The 18,354-nt window shown below is 47.5% G+C and overlaps 1 protein-coding gene across 6 annotated transcripts in view; it reads right to left on the bottom strand.

The window, feature by feature from the left end:
* Window positions 1-10,967, bottom strand: part of CNOT1 (CCR4-NOT transcription complex subunit 1) — a 110,075-nt gene extending 99,108 nt beyond the window's left edge. For 4 of the 6 annotated variants that reach the window (XM_030796009.1, XM_030796022.1, XM_030796017.1 and 1 more), the window contains exon 1: window positions 10,809-10,967. The gene's annotated coding sequence lies outside the window, so the exon portion shown is untranslated. The remainder of the gene's footprint in view (window positions 1-10,808) is intronic. The other 2 variants (XM_003263115.4, XM_012504847.2) reach the window with 2 other exon arrangements.
* Window positions 10,968-18,354: the final 7,387 nt, after the last annotated feature.

The following is an 18,354-nucleotide window of genomic DNA, read 5'->3' as shown; positions in this document are numbered from 1 at the left end:
CAAAATAACAAGAGAGTAGCCTTCTTGAAGCTATTTTATTTTAAAAAGAACCACACCAAGAGAAAACTCTCAAAATTCAATTTACGATGCTAAAGAACTTGTTAAAACTCAAGTCCCTCCATCTTTAGGCAGTCTCAGCAGAACTGCAAATTTATTATTATTACACTGACCATTAATTGTAAAAGAGCATCTTTTGGTCACACTAGAGTTTTGCATCTTTTTTTTTTTTTTTTTTTGAGACAGAGTCTCGCTCTGTCACCCAGGCTAAAGTGCAGTGGCGTGATCTCAGCTCACTGCAACCTCTGCCTCCCAGGTTCAAGAAATTCTCCTGCCTCAGCCTCCCGAGTAGCTGGGACTAGCCACCTGCCACCACACTTGGCTAATTTTTGTATTTTTAGTAGAGATGGGGTTTCACCATCTTGCCCAGGCTGGTCTCGAACTCCTGACCTTGTGATCTGCCCGCCTCGGCCTCCCAAAGTGCTGGGATTAAGGTGTGAGCCACCGCGCCTAGCTGAGTTTTGCATTTTCATAGTGAGGAAATGAAAAATTCAAATCTTGTTTCTAGTCCTCCAAAAAATTGCTGGGGAAAAAACCTTATTTGCTTTGGTCACAACTAAGAAAACTCTATCCAAATAAAAGGTTGGGGGTAAAGAAAGATCTTCCTAATTAATTCAAGGAATTGCCAAGATGTAAATAGTTTAACTCTGTAGATTACTAGAGATAGTCATGATATTCTAAAATCCAATGCACAAATGAAACTAAAATCCTGACCTACATAATGAACCACCAATGACAGATCTTTTCCTCTGAAATGTTACTTGCTCATTCAAGCAGTACGAAAAAAAGAAAAACCAAAGAGTATCGATTTCCAAGAATGCTATAGTCTATCAATTTACCCAACTGTAATAAATGAAGCACTATTCAATTACAGTTCAGCTGTATATATGCACTGGGGAAAGGGAGACTCCTTACTATGAGACAGAAAACTTAAAAGGCATTGTAGGGTGCACGTAAGTGAAACTGGCCAAGGATGGCAAAAAATCAATTTTGCTTAAGGAAATTAGGGATTTATAGACAGTACATCTGAGTTTGGACTAGAATGATAAAGTTTTGGTAGAGATGACATTCCAGATGTAAAAAGACGAAGAGGCTGGGTGCGGTGGCTCACACCTGTAATCCCAACACTTTGGGAGGCCTGAGGTCAGGGGTTCAGGACCAGCCTGGCCAAGATGATGAAACTCCATCACTACTAAAAATGCAAAAATTAGCCGGGCGTGGTGTGGCAGGCGCTTGTAATCCCAGCTACTCGGCGGGGATAAGGCAGGAGAATCACTTGAACCCGGAAGGAGGTGGTTGTATTGCAGTGAGCCAAGATCGCAACACTACATTCCAGGCCTGGGTGACACAGTGAAGACTCTGTCTCATTTAAAAAAAAAAAAAAAAAAAAAAAAGAGGACAAAGATATATTTGGGTACCACTGCTTAACAGTCTTTTGACTATAAAACAACACAGTAGTACCACAGGGAAGGAGGAATCAACACTTACAACTCCAGATGAAGGTATTAGAGTGACTTCTGAACAAAGAAAGAATATTTTCAAAGCAATGATTTAAGTGGCATTTTGGCAGAAATATAAAAAATTAACTGCAGTCCTAGAATCTTTTACAATCAGAATATCCACATATTATTTGTGAAATAAACCCAAAACCAATGATAAAGAAACTATAATGGAGATTAGTTAGAAAGTTATTTCAAAAAAGACAAAGAGCCTGAAAACAGACAAAAGGATAACTTTTTTTTTTTTTTGAGACAGAGTCTGCTACCCAGGCTGGAGTGCAATGATCACGGCCCACTGCAGCCTCGACCTCCCCAGGCTCAGGTGATCCTCCCACCTCAAGTTTTGTGTTTTTAGTAGAGATGGGGTTTCACCATGTTGCCCAGGGTGGTCTGAAACTCCTGGGCTTAAGTGATTTGTACACCTCTGCCTCCCAAAAGTGTTAGGATTGCAGGTGTGAGCCACTGCGCTTGCCCAGCTGACTATTCTTTCTTTTTTTTTTTTTTTTTTGAGACAGTTTTGCTCTTGTGGCCTAGGCTGGAGCGCAATGGCGCGATCTCGGCTCACCACAACCTCCACCTCCCAGGGTCAAGCGATTCTCCTGCCTCAGCCTCCCAAGTAGCTGGGATTACAGGCAAGCACCACCACGCCCAGCTAATTTTGTATTTTTAGTAGAGACGGGGTTTCTTCATGTTGGTCAAGCTGGTCTCAAACTCCCGACCTCAGGTGATCCACCCGCCTCGGCCTCCCAAAGTGCTAGTATTACAGGCGTGAGCCACCACTCCTGGCAACTATTCTTGTTAGCAAAACCAGGCCTTATATTTTGTCCAAATCCACAGAATATACACCACCATGGCCGGGCATGGTGGCTCACGCCTGTAATCCCAGCACTTTGGGAGGCCAAGGTGGGCGGATCACGAGGTCAGGAGATTGAGACCATCCTGGCTAACACGGTGAAACCCCATCTCTACTAAAAAATACAAAAAACAAATTAGCCGGATGCCTGTAGTCCCAGCTATTCAGGAGGCTGAGGCAGGAGAATGGCGTGAACCCGGGAGGCGGAGCTTGCAGTGAGCGGAGATCGCGCCACTGCACTCCAGCCTGGGCGACGGAAAGAGACTCCGTCTCAGAAAAAAAAAAAGAAGATATACACCACCAAGAGTGAATTCTAATGTAAACTAGAGACTTTGGATGATGATGATCTATTAGTGTAGGTTCATCAATTGTAAGAAACGTACAGGCCAGGCTTGGTGGCTCACGCCTGTAACCCCAGCACTTTGGGAGGCCGAGGCAGGTGGATCACGAGGTCAGGAGATCGACACCATCCTGGCTAACACAGTGAAACCCCGTCTCTACTAAAAAGCTACAAAAAATTAGCCAGGCTTGGTGGTGGGTGCCTCTAGTCCCAGTTACTAGGGAGGCTGAGACAGGAGAATGGCGTGAACCTGGGCAGCAGAGCTTGCAGTGAGCCGAGATAGCGCCACTGCACTCCAGCCTGGGTGACAGAGCGAGACTCCGTCTCAAAAAATGTACCACTCTAGCGGCGGGGGGGGAGGCGTTGATAATGGGAAAGGCAAAGCACATATTGGGACAGGAGATAATACGGGAAACCTCTGTACTTTCTTTTTTTTTTTTTTTTTTTTGAGACGGAGTCTCGCTCTGTCGCCCAGGCTGGAGTGCAGTGGCGCGATCTCGGCTCACTGCAAGCTCCGCCTCCCGGGTTCACGCCATTCTCCTGCCTCAGCCTCTCCGAGTAGCTGAGACTACAGGCGCCCGCCACCACGCCCAGCTAATTTTTTTTGTATTTTTAGTAGAGACGGGGTTTCACCGTGGTCTCCATCTCCTGACCTCGTCATCCGCCCGCCTCGGCCTCCCAAAGTGCTGGGATTACAAGCGTGAGCCACCGTGCCCGGCCACCTCTGTACTTTCTCATCAATTTTACTGTGATCCCAAAACTGCTCTAAAAAATAAAATCCATTAAGAATAAAACCCAAAACCTAGAAGCTATAAATCTAAGGGAACTAATGCTTAATTATCTGACTCGGAAACTGCTGAGTTCTGAATATAAAGCTTAAGAATATTATAGGCTCACGCCTATAATCCCAACACTTTGGGAGGCTGAGGTGGGTGGATCACCTGAGGTCAGGCGTTTGAGACCAGCTTGGCGAACATGGTGAAACCTCGTCTCTACTAAAAATACAAAAATTAGCCAGATGTGGTGGTGGGCACCTATAATCCCACCTACTCGGGAGGCTGAGGCAGGATCATCTCTTGAAACCTGGAGGCAGAGGTTGCAGTGAGCTGAGATCACGCCATTGCACTCCAGCCGGGGCGCCAAAAGTGAAACTCTTGTCTCAAAAAAAAAAAGAAAAAGAAAAAGAAAAAAGAACATTAGATAGTGTCTTTGAAAATCCTTTTGGCCTGGCACGGTGGCTCACGCCTGCAATCCCAGCACTTAGGGAGGCTGAGGCAGGCAGATCACCTGAGGTCAGGAGTTTGAGACCAGCCTGACCAACATGCCAAAACTGAGTCCCTACTAAAAACACAAAAATTAGCCAAGCGTGGTGGCAGGCACCTGTAATCCCAGCCACTTAGGAGGCTGAGGCAGGAGAATCACTTGAACCTGGGAGGCAGAGGTTGCAGGGAGCCGGTATCGCGCTCCAGCCTGGGGGATACAGTGAGACTCTGCCTCCAAAAAAAAAAAAAAGAAAAGAAAATACTTCCATCCCACTTTTATATTTCAAATAATTACTTCAACACTACTGTAATATTTATTGAGATATACATTTCGTCTTCATCCCATTTCCTGGCATACAACTTCTAAGATCCTTAGAATGGTAAGTTTCTTTTTGTATGCTGAGTTGACTGATAGCTTGGCAACTTCTAGGTAGTTTCTGCATGGGTGCTGGTCACCTGAAAGACCAAGGCAAGATCAGAGGGTTAGGACTTTTAGCCCCACCTCCTCCAAACTCCAGGGAGAGAAAAGGTGCTAAAGGTTAAGGTGACCACCAAAGGCCAATGATTTAATCAATTGTGCCTATGTAATGAAGCCTTCAGAAAAGCCCATAAATGACTGGGTTCAGAGAGCTTCCAGATAGCTGAGGCATAGTGTAGCCAGGGGAGGGCATGGAAGCTCCGCGGCCCTTACTTCTCCTATGCACCTCCTCATCCATATCCTTTATAATAAACTCTTAAATCTAAGTGTTGGCCGAGTACAGTGGCTCACACCTGTCTATAATCCCAGCACTTTGGAAGGCTGAGGTGGGTCGATCACTTGAAGTCAAGAATTCGAGACCAGCCTGGCCAACATGATGAAACCCCGTCTCTACCAAAAACATAAAAAATTAGCCAGGTGTGGTGGCACATGCCTATAATCCCAGCTAGTTGGGAGGCCGAGGCAGAAGAATCGCTTGAACCAGAGCGACAGAGGTTGCAGTGAGCCTAGATCGTGCCACTGCACTCCAGCCTGGGTGACAGAGCCAAGACTCTGGCTCAAAAAAAAAAAAAAAAAAAACCTAAGTATTTCCGAGAGTTCTATATAAGCCACTCTAGCAAGTTAACTGAACAAAAGAAGGGGGTATTAGGAACTCAATTTATAGTCAGTTGGTCAGAAACACAGGTAAAACCACCTGGGACTTGAGATTAGCATTGGAAGTGGGGGGCTGTCTATGGGACTTGAGCTTTCAACCTGTGGGATCTGATGCTATCTTCAGGTACACCGTGTCAGAATCATACTGAACTAGATGATACCCATGTGGTGTCCATTGCTGAACAGCTTGCTTGATGTGCAGGGGAAAACCCCACACATCTGGTGTTATGAGAATATACTGGAAGAAAGTTTATGTTCTCAGAATCAACAAAAAATTATCCTACATGGTTGAACATTGTATTCAACATTTCAGGAATTTCCCTGTACTCTGTAACACAGTTAAGCAACAGGTATCCTGGAGGTTAATGCTGTGTTTTCCAGAATTAAAGATATAAATGCATTTCTTAAATATATACACTACATTCCTTTAAATTATTGCTGGGTGCGATAGCTTACGCCTATAATCCCAGCACGTTGGGAGGCTGAGGTGAGTGGATCACAAGGTCAGGAGTTCGAGACCAGCCTGACCAACATAGTGAACCAGATCTCTACTAAAAATACAAAAATTACCCGGCCATGGTGGCATGCGCCTGTAATCCCAGCTACTCGGGAGGCTGAGGGAGGAGAATCACTTGAACCTGGGAGGTGGAGGTTGCAGTGAGCCGAGATCAGACCACTGCTCTCCAGCCTGGGCAACAGAGCGAGAGAGACTCCATCTTAAAAAACAAACAAACAAACAAACGAAAAAACTCAACAAATGGCTTCATATTAAGTCTATACCTCTAATTACTGCCTTCTCAAACTATGCTTTCCGGTGAACAATGCTTTATTTGGTTTGCTACATTCTTGCAAATTTGAGCGAAAAGTACACTTAAAAAAAAAAGTATCATAGGCCAGTATGGTGGCTCACATCTGTAATCACAGCACTCTGGGAAGTCTTGGTGGACAGATCACTTGAGCCCAGGAGTTCCAGACCAGCCTGGGAAACACAGTGAAACCTCACCTCTACCAAAAAAATACAAAAATTAGGCCAGGCGCAGTGGCTCACACCTGTAATCCCAGAACTTTGGGAAGCTGAAGCAGGTAGATCACTTCAGGTCAGGAGTTCAAGACCAGACGGCCAACATGGTAAAACCCCATCTCTACTAAAAATACAGGCCTGGGCAGTGGCTCACGCCTGTAATCCCAGCACTTTGGGGAGGCCGAGGCAGGTGGATCACCTGAGGTCAGGAGTTCGAGACCAGCCTGACTAACGTGGTGAAACCCTGTCTCTACTAAATACAAAAAATTAGCCGGGCATGGTGGCGTGTGCCTGTAATCCCACCTACTCGGGAGGCTAAGGCAGGAGAATCACTAGAACCCAGGAGCCGGAGGTTGCAGTGAGCAGAGATTGCATCATTGCACTCCAGCCTGGGCAACAAGAGCAAAACCCTGTTTTAAAAAAACATATATATAAAATTAGCCAGGCATGATGGCGCAGCACCTGTAATCCCAGCTACTTGGGAAGCTGAGGCAGGAGAATCACTTGAACCCAGGAGGCAGAAGTTGCAGCAAGCCAAGATCACACCACTGCACTCCAGCCTGAGGGAGAAGAACAAAACTCTCTCAAAAAAAAAAAAAAAAAAGAAAAAAAATTTTTTGACACGTGTGGTTAGCATGCTCCTGTAGTCCCAGCTACTCAGGGGCTGAGGTGGGAGACTCACCTGAGACCAGAATATCAAGGCTGCAATAAGCAGTGATTGTGCCGCTGCACTCCAGCCTAGGCATTGAAGTGAAACCCTGTCTCAAGAAAAAAAACAACAACAAAAAACTATTGTATACACTGGGGGGCAGAAGGTTTTGAGCCCCTTTTAACTTTCAAAGATTCATCTTTAAAATTGTGAGCAAACAGAAAAGGAATTGCTAGATTCTTCTATATATAGAGTCACTCGATGGGATGCCATTTTGAAACTTCACAGCAGGAAGTTTAGTTTGGTCAGAGGGTCATTAAAGAAATGCCTCAGTTAATATATATGACTTGAAAGTCTTGTCTTTTATAAAAGTATATACCAAGTTCAGGCCGGGTGCTATGGCTCACGCCTGTAATCCCAACACTTTGGGAGACTGAGGCGGGCAGATCACCTGAGGTCAGGAGTTCGAGACCAGCCTGGCCAACACGTTGAAACCTCTTCTCTACTAAAAAATACAAAAACTAGCTGGCCGTGGTGGCGGGTGCCTGTAATCCAGCTACTCAGGAGGCCGAGGCAGGAGAATCCCTTGAACCTGGGAGGCGGGGGTTGTAGTAAGCCAAGATCCCACCATTGCACTCCAGCCTGGGCAACAGAGCGAGACTGCGTCTCAAAAAAAAAAAGATATACCAAGTTCATAAAATACAGCATTTCAAAATGGCAGACTACTAGGCTGGGCACGGTCACTCACGCCTGTAATCCCAGCACTTTGGGAGGCTGACGCAGGAGGATCACGAGGTCAAGAGTTCGAGACCAGCCTGACCAACATAGTGAAACCCCATCTCTACTAAAAATACAAAAATTAGCTGGGTGTAGTGGTGCGCGCCTGTAATCCCAGCTACTTGGGAGGCTGGGGCAGGAGAATCGCTTGAACCCGGGAGGCGGAGGTTGCAGTGAGCCGAGATCGCACCACTGCATTCCAGCCTGGGCGACAGGGTGAGACTCCGTCTCAAAAAAAAAAAAATGGCAGACTACTATTTTTGTTAATGTGGGACAAAATACTCGTAACAAGTATTTTGCAAAAAATTTTTTTTAATTTTTCTTTTTTGTAAAGACAGGGTCTCACTATGTTGCCCAGACTGGTCTCTAACTCCTAGTCTCAAGCATCCTCCTCCCTCATCCTCCCAAAAAGCTAGGATACAGGCTTGAGCCACTTGCCTGGGCCAAAAAAATTAGTCCCAAAATATGACAGCATTCAATTAGAATTATTGTAGACAAATTGCATTCTCTGGTATTGGGTACTGAAGACATGTTTGTTATTTCACAGAAAGAAATAATCAAGTTCATAAATTCAAACTGGTTAAAAAGAAAGCTTCTCGGCTGGGCAAGGTAGCTCACGTCTGTAATCTCAGCACTTTGGGAGGGTGAGGCGGGTGGATCACGAGGTTAAGAGTTCGAGACCATCCTGGCCAACATGGTGATACTCTGTCTCTATTAAAATACAAAAATTATCTGGGTGTGGTGGCGGGCGCCTGTAGTCCCAGCTACTCGGGGGGCCGAGGCAGAAGAATTGCTTGAACCCTGGAGGCAGAGGTTGCAGTGAACCGAGATCGTGTGCCACTGCACTCCAGCCTGGTGACAGAGAGACATCATCTCAAAAAAAAAAAAAAAAAAAAAAAAAAAAAAAAAAAGTTTCTTATAACCAGATCAGAATCTATCCTAAAACATACTCAGAAAAAGTAACATGCAAGGTAATTTGAAATCAGACTTTAAAGCATGTTTTGAAAAGATGGCAAGCATTTCCATTTGTTTTCATAGTTTTTTTTAATGACTTGACTCCAAATAAGAAGGATGTCTTATTATTTAGCTTAACAACATCTATGTTAAAGAGATTAGGATCTAAACCCCCAGGAGAAATTCAGAAACTAGAAAAAAAGAATATGAACCCAGGGTGGTAAGCTGGGAACCAAAAAGAGCATATTTCAATTCTTTTCCACCATAATGCCACAAAACCGTACCTTAAAACTTCTAAGATTACAATCTTAGGTAAGAAAAGGAAACATTTTCAGTTACAAATAGACATGTCTTTGCGCCTTGATTCTAGACTTTTTGTTTGTTTGTTTTGAGACGAAGTCTCCCTGTCCCCCAGGCTAGAGTGCAGTAGCTCTATCTCGGCTCACTGCAACCTTCGCCTCCTGGGTTCACGCAATTCTCCTGCCTCAGCCTCCCAAGTAGCTGGGATTACACGCACCTGCCACCACACCCGGCTAATTTTTGTATTTTTAGTAGAGAAGCGGTTTTGACATGTTGGCCAGGCTGGTCTCGAACTCCTGACCTCTGGTGATTCACCTACCTTGGCCTCCCTAAGTGCTGGGATTACAGGCGTGAGCCACCGCGCCCAGTCGATTCTAGACTTGTTTCCACTAAGACTTGGGGAACCCACACTTGTTGAAAAGGGACTAACTCTCCAAACTAGTTTTATCAACATGCTGCTATTTCAGTCGAAGCACAGCTAGCCACCTAAAACCATGTATCATCAAGGCATACTCTCCTTAGACAAGGTAACAATTTGCAGTATCCTAAAACATAATTATTTAAACTGTTACCACATGTCTTCTTAATAGCTAAAATACTCTGCTGCCAATCTTTAAAAGGGTAGGAATACCAACCTGGACCACAGACCACTTAAGTATTAAACCCAAGTACCTATAGAAAAAAATTGTTCTTAATCTGTTTGATCTTCTTCCTAATATTTTACTTGCCTTCCCTCATTTTTTTAATCCATGTATTCCCTATTCCTATCAAAGGGGCTGTCATAAGGAAAACGTTCGGCATTGTTTCAAACAGTATAATTATATTCACTCAATTACTGACTTAAAAAAAAAAAAAAACCCCAAGTAGTCACAGGCGATCGAATTGTAGAGAAATCGGCAGGGTAGGTTAAGCATTGTTACTCAGTTTTCAGGAAGAAAACAGACTTTAATTTATTAAGAGTCCTAAGAAACGTGACATTTTTAACTTCATGGGAAAAGTCTGTCATGAAGTTTATTTTAAATACAACATTTTCAAACGCACAGATACCAAGCATTCTTTTTTAATCTACAAAGCTTACTCCTCGTGGAGTTAGTATCAGTGAGCCCTCTTGGGTGAATTCGGCAAAGGAGGTGGTACTGAAAAAGTATTATTTGTGTTTGGCCTTAAGTACCTCTACAAGACCTGCAGTGGATCTCATCAGCCTTGAGGCCTACAAGTGCTCAGCTCACTAGCGGGACACTTGTCCTGGATGAGCAGGACCGCCACTACTGCAGACACCGGACCGAGTAGGTGGGGGCCAACTTCAAAGAAAGTGTGAGCGCCCAGGCGCGCGAGTGGAACAAAACCTGTAGCAAGTAATAAGGAAGTGCTCGCTGCCGCCCGCCCTTCCCATCCGGGGACACCCGAAACCTGGGGGGCTTTGACAACATGCTGGGGGCGTAAGAGGGGGAGAGTGGCAGCTCCGAGTACACGGAGAACTGGAAACGCGCAAAAACTTCAAACACTGTCCCTCCCGCCAGAAGCGCTAGGCCTCAGGAGCCCATGCCCACTGCAACCATCCGGGAGTAGAGACAGAAAGAGTAAAAGAGCTCGTGGAGGTCTCAGAGGGGTGCAACGCACGCGAAGCCAGGCCCAGCGACACGAACTGCCGCCACTGCCGCCCCCTGAGCCTCGAGGCCCGCGACAGAGACCACCCTGGGTCTCACCCCGCGCTCTGCCCTCCGCTTCCTGGAGCCTTCTCGCTGGCCTCTAATCTTCAGAGCGCGAAGCCTCCGAGAGCCGTGTGGAGTCCGCCCTCTCCCGCCTCGTCCCACTTCCCCGTCCCGGCTGCCTCTCACTCCCTAGAGCTCCGGGAAACGCTTCCAGTGGCCCCAGGTCCACCCCTGTTCCTCCTCCCACCGGCACTCGCGTTCCCAAGCTGACACCGCCACCCTACCCTAGCCCCTGACGCCAGCCCGCCTCACCTCAGGCGGCTCCGGCAGCGCTGGACACAGGAAACTCCTGGGTCCCCGACTCCGGCTCTCCTCGACCCCCTCTTCGGTTAACTCCGCTTGTTTCTCTACAAAATGGCGCCGGAGGTCGCGCGCTCACGTCGCGGCCTTTCCCCTCCCCGTTCCCATTTCATCATTCGCTGCCCGCCCGAGGAGGGATGGCCCCAGCGCCAGCCAATGGCCGCGCCCCGCCTGCAGCTTCTACCCAATCACCGACAGGTGCCCGCGGATTTAAACCAATCACACTCTATCACTTGCAGAAGTCGAGGAAGAAACCAGGCTCCTGCTAGCAACTACCAATCCGGACTCCTAACTTCGCGGACTTTGGCCAATTGCCGCTCACCAGGCCCGGGGGACCGGAGTCAGAGCCCTCGCGCCTGCGCTCGAGGCGAGGGCCAATAGGGAGATGCTGATAACTTCGATTTGGGGCTTCACGTACTTCCCACCTGCCCTCTAGCGCTGCGACCAGTGGGGCTTGGCATTGCCTTTGAGGAACAATAAATTATGGAAGGGGCCCATAACTCCTTGCCACCCTGCGCGGGAACTACTTTGAGTTACAGTGAAACAGCCTTCCTCCACTTTCCTTCCTCTTTCGAAATGTCACGGTCCAATAGACTTCGGGGATTCCCAATCGAAACATTCCCCTCCCCTAGTGTCCCTTTGGCGGGGAACGCCAGCCAGAAAGCAAGCCAGGCTGTGACTAGAGTTGGGGCGCTTTGCATCCTGGGATGTGTAGTCGCGCTCCCCTACCCGGTTCCCATCGCAGAAGTAATGCGTCCTCGGCGGTCGCTGGCTGCGCCCCAGAAGGAGCAATGCATGCTGGGGGATGTAGTCACCCAGGTGTCCTCGCTTGCTTCGCTTTGGTCAAGGGAACTTTCTGTTTTAGTTCTGCCTATTGAAGAAGGGACACCTTCCAGAAACGCCTTCCAGAGACGTAGGAGACGCACGTTTTCTTCCTGGCTTAAGTCCTACAAGCCGTCTAAGAAAGGATACCCGTGTCCTTTGCTCTCAAGAGAAAAAGCATAGAAACATATTTTGCTATGGTTTGTTAACTATGATAGTTGGTAAGATTTTATACTCACCTGTACCCAAAAGACAAAGGATTGGGAAGGAAGTGTTGACTGGTTAGCTCTATTACCTTTTGAAATTAAGGCTGGGCGCGGTGGCTCACGCTTGTAATCCCAGCACTTTGGGAGGCTGAGGCCGGTGGATCACGACGTCAGAAGATCGAGGCCATCCTAGCTAACACGGTGAAACCCCATCTCTACTAAAATACAAAAAATTAGCCGAGCGTGGTGGTGCACGCCTGTAATTCCAGCTACTTAGAAGGCTGAGGCAGGAGAATCGTTTGAACCCGGGAGGCGTGGGTTGCAGCGAGCAGAGATCGCGACACTGCACTCCAGCCTGAGCGACAGAGCAAAACTCTATCTCAAAAAAAAAAAAAAAAAGGCCGGGCGCGGTGGATCACGCCTGTAATCCCAGCACTTTGGGAGGCCGAGGCGGGCGGATCACGAGGTCAGGAGATCGAGACCATTCCGGCTAACACGGTGAAACCCCATCTCTACTAAAAATACAGAAAAATTAACCGCGCGTACTGGCGGGCGCCTGTAGTCCCAGCTACTCGGGAGGCTGAGGCAGGAGAATGGCGTGAACCTGGGAGGCAGAGCTTGCAGTGAGCCGAGATCGCGCCACTTCACTCCAGCCTGGGCGACTGAGCGAGACTCTGTCTCCAAAAAAAAAAAAAAAAAAAAAACAAATGAAATTCAAACTATCCCTCTGCTCACCCTTGTCCTCAGGCTAGGTTCAGTAGGTGGTCTTCTGGCCATCTCTCTCATATTACCTCTCCTGCCCAAAAAAATACTTAAAAAAAAATTATGGTAAGAAACATGAAATTTGCCATCTTAATCATTTTTAAGTGTAGAATACAGTAGTGTTAACTATATGCATATTGTTGTATAACAGATCTCTAGAACTTTTTCATTTTGCAAAACTGAAACTGAAACTACGTCTGTTGTTTAACACCTTCCATCTCCCCCTCCCCCTAGTCCCTGACAATCACCATTCTTCTTTATGTTTCTGACTTTGATTACTTTAGATACCTCATATAAGTGGAATCATGCAGTATTTGTGTTTTTGTGACTGGCCTATTTAACTGAGCATAATGCCCTAAAAACACATCTTTTTTTTTTTTTTTTTTTTTTTTTGAGACGGAGTTTTGCTCTTTTGCTAATTTTTTTATTTTTAGTAGAGACGGGGTTTCTCCGTGTTAGCCAGGATGGTCTTGATCTCCTGACCTCGTGATCCGCCTGCCTCAGCCTCCCAAAGTGCTGGGATTACAGGCGTGAGCCACCGCGCCTGGCTCCACTTTTCTTTCACTTTTTTTTCTTCCTTCGTTTCTTTTTTCTTTTTTAAAAATAGAGATGGGGTCTGGATCTCATCGTGTTGCTCGGTCCGGTCTTGAACTCTTAACCTCAAGCCGCCCTCTGCCTCTGCCTCAGCCTTCCAAAGTGCTGAGATTACAGGCATGAGCTACCGCACCTGGCCCAACTCTCCACTTTTTTTTTTTTTTTTTTTTTGAGACGGAGTCTTGCTCTGTCGACCAGGCTGGAGTGCAGTGGCGCGATCTCCGCTCACTGCAAGCTCCGCCTCCTGGGTTCATGCCATTCTCCTGCCTCAGCCTCCCGAGTAGCTGGGATTACAGGCGCCCGCCACCACGCCTGGCTAATTTTTTGTATTTTTAGTAGAGACAGGGTTTCACCGTGTTAGCCAGGATGGTCTCTATCTCCTGACCTCGTGATCCGCCCGCCTTGGCCTCCCAAAGTGCTGGGATTACAGGCGTGAGCCACCATGCCCCGCCCCGCTTTTTTTTTTTTTTTTTTTTTTTTTTTGAGATGGAGTTTTTGCTCTGTCACCCAGACTGGAGTGCAGTGGCATGATCTTGGCTCACTGCAACCTCCGCCTCCTGGGTTCAGGCGATTCTCCTGCCTCAGCCTCCCAAGTAGCTGGGACTATAGGCACGCGCCACAATGCCTGGCCAATTTTTTATTTTCAATAGAGATGGGATTTCTCCATGTTGGCCAGGCTGGTCTTAAACTCCTGACCTCAGGTGATTCACCTGCCTCAGTCTCCCAAAGTGCTGGGATTACAGGCGTGAGCTGCCATGCCCGGCCAACTTTCCACTTGTTTTGTTTTTTTTTTTTTTTTTGAGACAGAACATGGCATTGTCGCCCAGGCTGGAGTGCAGTGGTGTGATCTCGGCTCACTGCAACCTCTGCCTCCCGGGCTCAAGTGATTATCCTGCCTCAGCCTCCAGAGTAGCTGGGATTACAGGTGCCCACCACCACGGCCGGCTAATTTTTGTATTTTAGTAAAGATAGGGTTTCACCATGTTGGCCAGGATGTTCTTGAACTCCTGACCTCAGGTGATCCACCCACTTCGGCCTCCCAAAGTGCTAGGATTACAGGCATGAGCCACGGCGCCCAGCTGACCAAACTTCCACTTTTTGTAATGAGTTGGAGCCTAGAGTTGAAAAACTCCAGAGATTCTTTCCATCTTCTTTGTGGCCACCATCTTCCCGCCATAGGTGCGGAATGGCCCCAACCAAGAACAGCTGCCAAGATGGCTGGGGAGTGAGAAAGGAAGACACGACTTGTTTAGCGTCCACTGGCAGGCTCTGAGACTGCCTCCTTCACCAGTTTCTCCTATTGGTAGCCTATACCTGGCACATGGTCAAGTACTCATGGCTGGGTACAGTGGCTGGTACCTGTAATCCAGCACTTTGAGAGGCGAAGGCAGGAGGATTGCTTGAGCTCAGGAGTTCAAAACCAACCTGGACAACATAGTGACACCTTGTCTCTACAAAAAAATTTGAAAAATAGTCAGGAGTGGTGGCACTCACCTGTAGTCCCACCTACTCAGGAGGCTGAGGCAGGAGGATTGCTTGAAACCAGGAGTTTGAGTTTGCAGTGAGCCATGATCATCGCACCACTGCACTCTAGCCTGGGTGACAGAGTGAGACCCCATCTCTATAAAAGAAAAAGATTGTCACATTTAATTTCAGATTAGAAAACGAAGATCTGGCCGGGTGCCGCAGCTCACGCCTGTTATCCCAGCACTTTAGGGGGCCGAGGCAGGCAGATCACCTGAGGTCAGGAGTTTGAGACCTGCCTGGCCAACATGGTGAAACCCCGGCTCTATTAAAAATACAAAAATTAGCCAGGCATGTTGGTGCGCCTGTAGTCCCAGCTGTTCGGGAGGGTGAGGCAGGAGAATCACTTGAACCCTGGAGGCAGAGATTGCAGTGAGCAGAGATCACACCACTGCACTCCAGCCTGGGCAACAGAGCAAGACTCCGTCTCAAAAAAAAAAAAAGGAAGAAGAGAGAGAAAAAAAGAAAAAATTAGCCAAGCTTGTGGCATGCGCCTGTGGTCCCAGCTACTTGGGAGGTTGAGTTGGGAGGATCACTTGAGCCCAGGAAGTCAAGGCTGCAGTGAGCTATGAATGCACCACTGCACTCCAGCCTGAGTGACAGAGTGAGATTTTGTCTCAAAAAAAAAGAAAGAAAAAGAAAAAAGGAAGATCCGGAGATATTTTGTCAGTCTCTTTAATTTCACAGACCAGGTGAGGTGGCTCACACCTGTAATCCCAGCACTTTGGGAGGCTGAGGCGGGTGGATAACCTGAGGTCAGGAGTTCGAGACCAGCCTGGCCAATATGATGAAATTCTCTACTAAAAATACAAAATTAGCCAGGCATGGTGGCACATGCCTGTAATGCCAGCTACTCAGGAGGCTGAGGCAGGAGAATCTCTTGAACCCGAGAGGTGGAGGTTGCAGTGAGCCACGATCCTGCCACCAGCCTGGGTGGCAAGAGAAAAACTGCATCTTAAAAAAAAAAAAAACCAGTTTCACAAATATGTTAACTCAGGTTCAGAGAGGGTAAGTGACCTGGCCAAGGTCACATTGAGAGTACTGCAGTAAGCTGCCCCTGATCTCCGGGCTATACAGAGTGTCTCCTCTTACGCAGTCTGATCTCTGTGACAGCTTCAGGAAGGATGACAATGACAGCTGACACGGAATGCTTTCTATAGTCTAGTGATTTCTATTTATTAACATCTTTTTTTTTTTTTTTTGAGGCAGAGTTTTTGCCCTTGTTGCCCAGGCTGGAGTGCAATGGCATCATCTCAGCTCACCACAACCTCTGCCTCCTGGGTTCAAGCAATTCTCCTGCCTCAGCCTCCCAAGTAGCTGGGATTACAAGCATGTGCCACCACGTCCGGCTAATTTTTTGTATTTTTAGTAGAGATGGGGTTTCTCTATGCTGGTCACGCTGGTCTCGAACTCCTGACCTCAGGTGATCCGCCCACCTCGGCCTCCCAAAGTGCTGGGATTAAAGGCTTGAGCCACCATGCCCAGCCTATTTATTAACTTCTTTAATCCTCAGCACAGCCCTATGAGGTAGGTAGTATTATTAGCATGCTATGTGAAAGATGAGGAAACTGAGGCACAGAGAAGTTAAAGGAACTTGTCCAAGGTCGTATAACTGGGAAATGGCACACTGGGATTTGAACCCAGCCATCAGATTCTTTTTCTTTTTTTCCTATAGAGATTGATCCTTTTTTATTTATTTGTTTTTTTTGAGATAGGGTCTCACTCTGTCACTAGGTGGGAATGAAAGGGTGTTATCACGGCTCATTGCAGCCTCGACCTCCTGGGCTCAACCACTCTCCTACCTCATTTTTAAAAATATTTTTGCAGAGACGAGGTCTCACTGTGTTGCCCAGGCTGGTCTCAAACTCCTGGGCTCAAGTGCCTCAGCCTCCCAAAGTGCTGGGATTACAGGGGTGAGCCACCGCACCTGGCCTGAGATTGATCCTTCTGAAACAGCTGTTGGATTCTTAACTGCTACTCTATATGGCTAATATACAGGAGAGAGATATTATTATCATTTATCTGTCAGTCCCAGAATAGGGTTTGGGTTTCTTTGAGTCTAACGTAGGAGCCACAAACCTAATGCCTGTAGGAACCAGGCAGGTGAAGCACACAGGTGTAAGGCAACAGGGCATGGTGGCACCAGTGATAAACTGGAGAGCATGTGGCTTTTTTTTTTGAGACGGAATTTCACTCTTGTTGCCCAGGCTGGAGTGCGATGGCATGATCTGGGCTCACCACAACCTCCGCCTCCTGGGTTCAAGTGATTCCCCTGCCTCAGCTTCCGAAGTAGCTGGGCTTACAGGCGTGAGCCACCGCACCCGGCCGCATGTGGCCTTTTAAAGCCACCTGGCTCCAGAGGGGTATTGCTAGTGGGAAATGCAAACTCAGAGACAACTTTCCAACAAAAGCCACAAATCTGAATTTTTTAAAATTATTATACAAATCTGAACTTTTAAGTGTAATCTCTCAATTGTATAAATGATGGCAACTAAACTTCAAGTTTTCTTTTCCCTAAGCAATGTACCAGCCAAAGAAAAAATACAGCTAAATAAATGCAGCTCACAGGCCACTAGTTTGCAGCCTCTGGTCTGAGACATAAAGCATTTCCTTTCTTCTTCCAGCTCCCCTACTCTCTTGTCCTTCCACTGCCTCATCTCTCTGTCCCCAAACTTTTTTTTTTTTGAGATGGAGTCTTGCTCTGTTGCCCAGGCTGGAGTGCAGTGGCACGATCTCAGCTCACTGCAACCTCCACCTCCTGGGTTCAAGCTATTCTCCTGCCTCAGCCTCCCAAGTAGCTGGGATTACAGGCACGTGCCACCATGCCTGGCTAATTTTTTTGTTTTTTTAGTAGAGATGTGGTTTCACCAAGCTGGCCAGGCTAACCTCGAGCGGTCCACCCGCCTCGTCCTCCCAAAATGCTGAGATTACAGGCGTGAGACCCCATGCCAGGCCTCATCTCTCTTTCTTACTTTTATTCCCTCTGCCCCCTCCCTTTCTTTCTACCTGTTCCCACCTTGAGTGTCCCAACCACCCACCTTCTGTTCATCAGTCTGGTAGTTTTGGCTGAGAGAGTGGGAGTAATCCAAATCACCCACACCGGTAAGGAACTCCAGATATAGGACTCTGGCCACCAGGTTCCAGCAGTGCAGATTCATGCGGAGCAACTTGTTGGTATCATTTGCGGGAGGAGGGAGATGTGCAGGTCCCTTTGGGCTGCAAGTACCAAAGGCACCCATGGGGCTGATTGCAGTGTCTGTAGGGGCGCTTGCCGGTGCCTCTTAAGATGTTGGCCAGGGAGGAGCAGAGGTGAGTGCTGTCGTCAGGGAACAGATGTCTAGGCAAGTCCCATTTTCCTTTCTTTCCCTTCCTTCCTTCCCTCCCTCCCTCCCTTCCTTCCTTCCTTCCTTCTTTCCTTCCCTCCTTCCCTCCTTCCTTTTTTTGAGACAGAACCTCGCTCTGTTGCCCAGGCTGGCATGCAGTGGCGGGATCATGGCTCACTGCAGCCTTTACCTCCTGGGCTCAAGTGAAACTCCAGCCTCAGGCTCCTGAGTAGCTGGGACTACAGGCATGCACCACCACACCTGGCT

This window comes from Nomascus leucogenys, chromosome 2, assembly GCF_006542625.1.
Source record: "Nomascus leucogenys isolate Asia chromosome 2, Asia_NLE_v1, whole genome shotgun sequence".
NCBI lineage: Eukaryota > Metazoa > Chordata > Mammalia > Primates > Hylobatidae > Nomascus > Nomascus leucogenys.
Note: the sequence above shows the minus strand (reverse complement) of the source record. Positions and strands in the feature narration are given on the sequence as shown.